This window comes from Anabrus simplex, chromosome 2 (genome assembly GCF_040414725.1).
Source record: "Anabrus simplex isolate iqAnaSimp1 chromosome 2, ASM4041472v1, whole genome shotgun sequence".
NCBI classification, from domain to species: Eukaryota; Metazoa; Arthropoda; class Insecta; order Orthoptera; family Tettigoniidae; genus Anabrus; species Anabrus simplex.
In genome coordinates this window covers 357,712,987-357,722,554 of record NC_090266.1, presented here as the reverse complement: position 1 = coordinate 357,722,554, position 9,568 = coordinate 357,712,987, and positions in this window count along the sequence as shown.

Below are 9,568 nucleotides of genomic sequence, written 5' to 3'. Positions count from 1 at the left end.
TTATTTCACTAATCAGCAACATATTGCTGCAAACGAGAATGAACGGTTGTCTTCACTTTCAGCATTATTTTACTAACTAGCAACATATTGCTGCAAACGAGAATGAACACTTGTCTCCACTCTCAGCATTATTTTACTAATCAGCAACATATTGCTGCAAACGAGAATGAACACTTGTCTTCACTTTCAGCATTATTTTACTAATCAGCAACATATTGCTGCAAACGAGAATGAACACTTGTCTTCACTTTCAGCATTATTTTACTAATCAGCAACATACCGCTGCAAACGAGAATGAACGGTTGTCTTCACTTTCAGCATTATTTAACTAATCAGCAACATACCGCTGCAAACGAGAATGAACACTTGTCTTCACTTTCAGCATTATTTAACTAATCAGCAACATATTGCTGCAAACGTGAATGAACATTTGTCTTCACTTTCAGCATTATTTTACTAATCAGCAACATATTGCTGCAAACGAGAATGAACACTTGTCTTCACTCTGAGCATTATTTTACTAATCAACAACATATTGCTGCAAACGAGAATGAACGGTTGTCTTCACTTTCAGCATTATTTTACTAATCAGCAACATATTGCTGCAAACGAGAATGAACACTTGTCTTCACTTTCAGCATTATTTTACTAATCAGCAACATATTGCTGCAAACGAGAATGAACACTTGTCTTCACTTTCAGCATTATTTTACTAATCAGCAACATATTGCTGCAAACGAGAATGAACACTTGTCTTCACTCTCAGCATTATTTTACTAATCAGCAACATACCGCTGCAAACGAGAATGAACACTTGTCTTCACTTTCAGCATTATTTTACTAATCAGCAACATATTGCTGCAAACGAGAATGAACACTTGTCTTCACTCTCAGCATTATTTTACTAATCAGCAACATACCGCTGCAAACGAGAATGAACACTTGTCTTCACTTTCAGCATTATTTTACTAATCACTTCACTCATGTACCGGTACTGTATTTTACTGTCTGAATTAATCAAGGCAGTGACAGTGACTGAAGAATATTCCAATCGAATGCATTGATTCGCTTCATAGACAAAGGAGAGCGAGTGCAGTTAAGGTAACAATGTAACATATTTAAGGAAGCGATTCATTCACATTGTGTTTTCATTAACGTGTACAGTATTTGGACTGAATAGAAAAATTAGAATAAGGAAAATTGCAATTTATATATTTACAGCAGAATTATTGAAAATTTATTTTAATAACAAAAATATTGATTTTCATAAAGATCCCTTTCCTAATAATCACTCTTGAAGATCGCACTATGAAGCACCACGCTATACAAATAACATCATCCTGGATGATTTGCCACAAAGGAGTAGCTCACTTTTGATTTAAGTGACAGAACTTTCACTGATCCGTGCAGAGACCTTCTCTATATTAACTGCCCATGGTGGAAGTCCAAAGTCTGCGTTTAAACTCTGACGATGACTCACAGCAGTAGTTCAGTTTAGATTTCAGTGAGAGAAGTTTTGTCATCAGTTCAGAGACTAACTCGTTCATTTCATGCTCATCAGTAGCGGCGATTGGGAATTACAAGTGGGGAGAGCATACAGCAGAAAGTATCCGGGTTTGTGTGATATAGCGGCAGAGAAGTGAGCGAGGCTATATACATCAAAACTGAAAGGGAAAAACTACAAAATGGTTTTTGATGCTCTCTGAGCAAATTTCAGCAGAGAAGTAAAGGTTCACACTTTACCAACTTAAGTGCGGTAATAATAGAGTTCTGAGATTTTGATTCAATACTATACAATAAAACTTTTATCAGAGGAACAATATCACGCATGCTTTAAATTAAATATAAGTACGGCGTAATTATATAATTAAAAATAATTTACAGTTTGACTACGCACTAAGAAACTAACAGACACTAAAGAGATTTCCAGACTGACGAATGCGTGAGGCAAGCGGGTGAATCATACCTCAGTGTCCATGACCTTGGCAAAAAAAGGTATCCCTGCTACCCTTCATCACAAAACTTGGAAAGTCTCCGCTACTTGGTGTGGTGCTATACAAAACTGTTGGCCGCGACGAACATTTTGTGTGTATTTCCGCTAATAATTTTGTTAATTAGCTGATAAGACAATAGGGCTTGTACAAATTGCTTGTTTTGATAATTTCTAGTTCCAAGAGGCTAAAGTGGAATAAAAAATGTGATTTTTTCTCCACGAAGTGGGTGACTGCCCCGACACCCCCCCCCCCGCTAGCCTCCTTAATCGCCGCTACTGATGCTCATAGTGGAAGTTAAAATTCTGATGACGACCACCGTGCGAAATGTAACTTCCTTTTCCTATAAATCATCTTCTTATTCAGAGACGGAAAATTTTCGCACCACCGAGAGAGTTTGCCACGCGGTTCGTAGATGTGAGCTTGCATTTAGAATATGGTGGGTTCGAATCCCACCGTCGAGAGCCTTGAAGGTGGTTTTCTGTGGTTTCCCCACTTTCACACACGCAAATACCGTAGCAGTACCCTAATTAAGGCCATGGTCGCTACCTTCCCATTCCTAGCTCTTTCTCATCCTTGTGTCGCCTATAGCCTTCGATGTTAGTGCGACGCTAAAGCAATAGCAGAAAGGAAAGCTTTTCGCACACCACACATCGGAAATATTCCATCGTACTCTTGTAGACAAGGTCCTCTATTGGCAGGAAATGTTTGACATTCGTGGAGCATTCAACATCATTGTGCTTTCCCGACCTCGCCGTGGGACTAGTGCCTATCTTGCTACACGTGGCACCACATGCATAATAATAATGCGAATAAGAATAAACAGAAGAAGAATGGCTCGTGGCCTCCGGAGATGCTTGTTGCAGGTACTTCTAGTTGACACTCGTAGGTGACCCCGCCGAGAATGAAATCTAATGCCGAAGACGGTACACACACCCAGTCCCCAATACGGAGAATTTCCAGTTACTAATGAAGGTTAAAATCACCGACACGACTGGGAATCGACCAAAGGCCAGGTTGCTAACCAGTTAGCCACGGAGACAGGTAACACATGTATGAAGATTTGCATTCAATATGGTATTACGAATTCCATCGCTAAATATTCATGTTGGTTCTAATAAGTCAACAAGCACTACAGATGCTAAAATTTCTGGTATATAAATAATATCCATGATTATATATGAACTGGTAGACGCATTCGTTGTCTGAACAAAAGTTTGTATTCATCTCTCGACTTTTAATTTTAAACTGCTGACAACTTTTAAATTGAATTATGGTACTTTTACTAAATACGTTAATCTTCACTATAATTAATAAAAGCATTCTTGATTTTTGCACGAAAATTTGTAATCTGTGCAGCTAATACAGCTGCTCCTAAATTTCAATTCTTTGAGAAGGCTGGTGCAAGTTGTTAGCTCGTAGCGAACGCGAATCATGAATATCGTGATATCGTCTCTTTTGATATCTGCATTAGTTTCCGTTGTAAAAACATGTTGTTCATTAACTTTAATGTAATTGACTTCTTCCTTAACAGGCTTACCTCAGTGGTGCAGTCGATTAATCACTGTCCACCTATCCCAAAGTAGCAGGGTCAAACTCGGCTGAGGTCACTGTCATTTAAGGATCTTTAAATGTGACAACATCCGGCACGTTAAGGAACTCCTGCGGGACAAGATTCCGATGCACACTCTTTTAAGATCTTTAGCAAATACATGTTTAAATATATGTTTGAACAAATAACGTTTATTATCATCATCCACATTATCGAAAACTACCGAAGCCTTCAACGGTGTTAATGAAATATAAATACTTTCAAATAAATGTGTGTCTATTAGGTCATCAGCCCATAGGCTGGTTGGATCCACAAATAGCACCACTAAAGGTTATGCGGTTATAGTGAAACAGCAAAAACCGATGGCAGTACCAAAATGAGGTGTATTAGGCAAGATGAGGTGGTGGTAGTGGTGATTAGGCCTATTGTTTTAAGAGGAAGTACAACTGGGCAACAATACTCCAAGGCAATATCAGGAGTGAGGTAGTCCACCATTGCTTTCCTCACTGGGAAAAGGAAGTGCTATTGGAGCATGACTGATTCCTCTACTGCTAAAATGCTGACTTCTAGTGAACTAGTAATTTCTTTGTCCATAGTGCCCCCATGTGGCCTGCCCTTTTTGGACCATAAGTCCTTTGGACTTGAACTTTTACCTTTAGCCATTGTTTCTCTTCTCCTTTCTTCTGTCCCTCTGGTGGCTCCTGCACGTGACTCGAACCGGTAGTCCGCTAGACCGATCTCTTCTTCTGCTGGTACAGCTGTTTGTTCTTCTCTGACCTTGCAATGCGCTGCGCCTGTAGCTCGGATAACACTTCTACCTCTACAACTGCTGCTTCGGCGTTCTCCCGTGTGCTAGCCGTGACACTAGCCTCCCCCATTGCTGACGTCTCTGGTCGCTGCACCCTCTCCTGCAATTGCTCAGCAGATCATTTCCTCCAACAAGAATCGCCTACCACCACGACCCTGTTTCCGGTAATAAACGCTTTGAGACCTGACTTCCTTGCTTGAAATGAATGGAAGCGTAGTACTTTCATATTTTCCAGTTCTTTCCTAATCCAAATTTTTGAAAGTTTCAGGTGCTCCGCGTTCTCCAAAATTTGTCGAGTTTTTAGGCCTGACACCATACGTACTTTTATTGGCCTTCTTCCCGAATTTTTCCATTCTAAGAGCATTACCAATGTCACTCTCACTACACTACACTTTGACATTTTCGCGTATTAAGGCAATTACTTTGTCCAACATCTCGTTAAAATTGTCCTTCTCCGAATCAGCCAGTCCATATATTTATTATTATATATATTTATTTATATTTAGTTATATATTTATTATTATATTTATCCTCCTATGTTCCCTTCCTCGCGTCAATTCCTCCATCTCAAGCTTCCTTACCCTTGCATCTAAGTCCATAACTTTATTGAATTTCCTCCAAGTTATTTTGCACCAGACACTCCTTGATCTCACTTAGTTCCGTTTTTAAATCAGTCTTCATGTCATGCACTTCCATGTTCTGGTCCATCAATAGATCTTTCATAACTTCTATCAGCTTCTCAATATCCTCCCAAGACAGCCCAGAGCCCGGATTCAGCTCCACATCCCCGATCACCAACAGTACCATCACAACGCATGCTGTTAACACAAACTGTGTAAAGATATAGGGACTGTTGACATTGTGAATGGCTACCATGCCACCTTCCCATAGCACACCTGTATTCTTCGGTCGACACTCCCATTCTTCCGCGTACGTACTCTAGTCACACACTCAGCACTACACCTCCGTTCATCTCGCTGGTTGGATTACAACTTTAGAATTCCAAATCTCATTCCATAGAGCATGTCTGGGCATTATGGTTCAGGACTGACAGTAGTGACAGGAACGCACCATTGAATTGCTCAGTAATCATGATAATGAATTCCGGGAAATCATCAGGAGGCGCCCTTGTATCTGCAGCTCTTCTGGTCTTCAACATCATTGTGAGACTCAATTAAATTTTGGACAACGGGTATGTTGGTAGTGTCATTAACGAAGAAAAGGGCATTTTGTCTTTAATTTCTCCCCTTATTTCTTCGTTAATTCCTTACTCGAGAAGCTGTAATATTAAGTTTTCATGAAGAAGTGCAACGTTTATTATTCAACTTTTTCTCACTTCAATTCTCAAATATCATATTTTCTTTTCATTATTTAAAATCTCCACTTTCTTTAAACACTTTCATCCCTTGCAATTAAACAAGAAGCACCCAGTTATTTCTCAGGGATTCCCATTTCCTAATTTTCATTACCAAAATCAAGAAAAACATACGAATCTGAAGTTTCCTAATTAAGAGACTATTAAAATGTCTCTATTCAAATCTGTTGTGGAAAAGCCCGTTTTCATTTTTAATTTCATTAAGGCATTCTATTATCTTTGACTGAGATAGCAGTGTTGGATTTTCCATAGTTCAGTTCACATCTTTGCCAGGTAGTACAGGTCTGCTTTTACTCTTGCAACCAGGATGCCATTTGAGTCAGTTAATGCGCGCTATGATACCGTTAGAAGTTAAGCCAAAGTCAAATATTACATTATTTTGACATTAATGCGTTACAATATTGTCGGACCCGTGCTTGTCTTTCTACCAGGAGCCCCGGGTTAATTCCCAGCTAATCCATGGATTTTAATCCTGGAGTGAGGGTTATTCAGCCTCGTTAAGTCAACTGAAGTGTTCTCTGATATGAAAGCAACGAACCCGATCGAGGATAATTGACACAGAAGAAGGAAAAGTCGCACGGACCATACGACACTCCAATATCTGCAAGCCACAATAGATGGACAGCAGTCATCTTTTTAGGCCAAGGTCCTCTGAGGTTATAGAGCAGATGTGCTCAGCTGGGCGTCCGTTGTGACCAGCCCGGTGCGGCTGGGCTGGCGTGACGTAAATGCGGGCGGATTATGAAGCAAGCATACGTCACAGTGAAATGAGAGGGTGAACACACTTTGCAGCCAAGTGAGGGAGCATTGACGTGCTATTGTGATTACGAAGCTCTCCTCCACCACTCAGCGAAATGCTGATTGGGGTGCAGTATTCAAAATAAAGCGCTATAATCGAATGAAAAAACCTGACCTTTTCAAGATATTCCGGTTTGATTTATAATGCGCTCGATATATAGTCAGTTTTATTCTCTTATATTAATTCATTCAAATTTAATAATTTTTATGTTACAATCTACAAGCGTACAGGGTTTAAGCGTACACGCTACGATTTACAATTCCTTAGAAGGGAATAACAGTTTTTCATTTTACAAAAGAGTAAAATTCCTGTTATTCGTTAAGAAAAAATAATATAATTACATAATTCAACAAGTATACTGCTTGATTTTGCACAGTGTTGTAATGTTGTGTGACTTTCCTTGTTCAGTGAATTTCTGAAAATAGTATTTAAAATTTAACAGGCATCCGATGATAATAGCTAGCCTGTAAATAGCGAGAGGGAGTTTCAACACGAGTGAGGACATAGCAGGATTAAAGTACAACAACAAAGTAAATGTATTTACCAGATATAAGTACAGTACACCTTCAAATAAATGACCTCACTGATTTTATTCCCGGTTAGCATGATTGGATTGTTCGTGAGTTTATCAGATAATTTAAATCCAAACAACCACAACCCATAGCTTATCCACCTTAATTCCGTATTATACAAGAAATTTATCTAAAGCACCTCTTAAAATTTAATAGTGAAAATTGTAATTCATTACATACATTATAAAAATATTTGATGTTGTAAGTCTAACTCTTTACTGCATCCGGTCAAATACACAAATTGCAATGAACATAATTAACTTATTTCTTGCAACGTATATTGAAGATGACGTGAATTTCTGCCCTCTCTCTTTCATTATAGCGGCTGCCTGGCCGAGGCGGTAAAGGCGTGCTCGGTTTGCCCGGAAGGACGTGGGTTCGAATCCTCGTCAGGAAGTCGTAAAATTTAGGAAACAAGATTTCCACTTCCGGAGGTGCATATGGCCCTGAGGTTCACTCAGCATACACCAAAAATGAGTACCAGGTTAATTCCTGGATGCAAAGGCGGCCGGGCGTAGAGCTAACCACTCTACCCCATCACGTGCCGAGGTTAACAATGGTGAAAGCCTTTACCTTCCACTCCTCCAAGGGCCTTCATGGCCTGTACGGAGGTGACTTTGCTTTGCTTTTTCTCTTTCATTATTTTCTGCCTCCATTTCAAACTGGGGTATCGTCGCAATGATTCGAGAGTGACTGGGAGAACTTCACCCAACTTTTACGACCTGCGACGTAGCCGCAACGTGACTGTCAGCCTGCCAGCCCCTCCCCCCTCACAGTGCTGGGCGACCGCGGGACGGGATGCCCAGCGTGAGCACATCTACTATAGCGCCACAGTGGACTATTTCCTTTTATTTCTGGCGTTACAATGTTTCTCAGTCATCTTAACGTACTGCTTCGTAATTTTCAGTTATGGTGCGATTTAGATTATCCTCTGCGTACTGCAAACCATTGAAACAGTGAAAATGAATCAGTCATTAAAATATCATAAAGCTTAAAATGTAACGAAATCGTTCTTGTTTGTGTCATAGGTATTCTACTTCTGTTCGCTGATAAGCCCATTCAAACAGCTTTTGTATTATTAGATGCCTGAAACGTCAAATGATATCAGAACACGTACACGCCTTCTCAACACAGTCGTAAAGAAGCTAATGAGGAAAGCACTGAATCACTTAATACTTTTGAACGTTCTTCTCTTTAAAATATTTCCTGACGAAGCAATATCGGGAAGTGCTACTTGAATATCTCATATCTGACGATACATACATGCTACAGGGATTAATTAATAAATAAACATAATGGAATAAATAAATAACATGAAGAAATGGGAGGTGATATTAACGTCCCAACGACTATTTCTTTTTATGTTCTTTTTTTTAATTTGCTTTACGTTGCACGCACACAGATAGTTCTTACGGCGACGATGGGATAGGAAAGGGCTAGGAGTGCGAAGGAAGTGACCGTGGCCTTAAATAAGGTACAGCCCCAGCATTTGCCTGGTATAAAAACGGGAAACTACGGAAAACGAACCTCAGAGCTGCCAGCAGTGGGGTTCGATCCAGTTACCTCCTGAATGCAAGCTGATAGCTACGTGACCCAAACCGAGAAACCACTTGCTCGGTCCCAACGATTTACGGCGGTCTTCAGGGACAAAGTGCTGCCGGAATTTTATCCCGTAGGTTTATTTTACGCACCGGTGAAAACACCAATATCAGACTCCCGCAATGAAATACTTTCAAATGCCAATAATACAGATGTTTTATAGTGTTAAAGAAGAAGTCGAAATGTATCTCTTCCATTTCAAAAATCATCACAAAGTGGTAATAAAGATTACAAAAGTTACGAAAAATCACTGAATACTGGACAGTCGCATACTCCTCGCAGTATATTTAGGCATATGGTCTGTCAATATTTTCGTGGATAGTCCACAATACCGGTACTTAAAACCACAGAAAACTATACTTACAACAACTTGCAATACGTAAAATAAGCAACCTGTTACTATTCATCAGCAACTTCATCGGTAGGTTCAATTTTAAACATTCAGAATGAGAGGATTAACTGCAGCCCTGACGGGCACTGGCCTACCAAGCGACCGCTGCTCATCCTGCAAGCCTGCGAAGCTAGCACCACAAATCATCTCAGGCAATTGTTGGTTTTCTGGTTCCTCAATTGTTCTCACGGAGGCTGAGTGGACTTCCAAAGTAGTAGCGCAACAGGAATTCTAAAACAATGGATGCTGAATCAGCATTTCCCCACGAGGTCATTGACCACTGACAAGGTCATAGACCCCTAGTACCACGTGTTATTGTTTACAAACAAGACCACGTGCTCTTGTTTACAAACATAAGCACGTGTTAGGCGCGGAATTTGAATAAGAGAACAACCCTAACCTCACAGACGTCAACTTGGAAGGGCCTAATCTCACTCCACGTGCTTTTTGTTTACAAACAAGTCCACGTACTCTTGTTTGA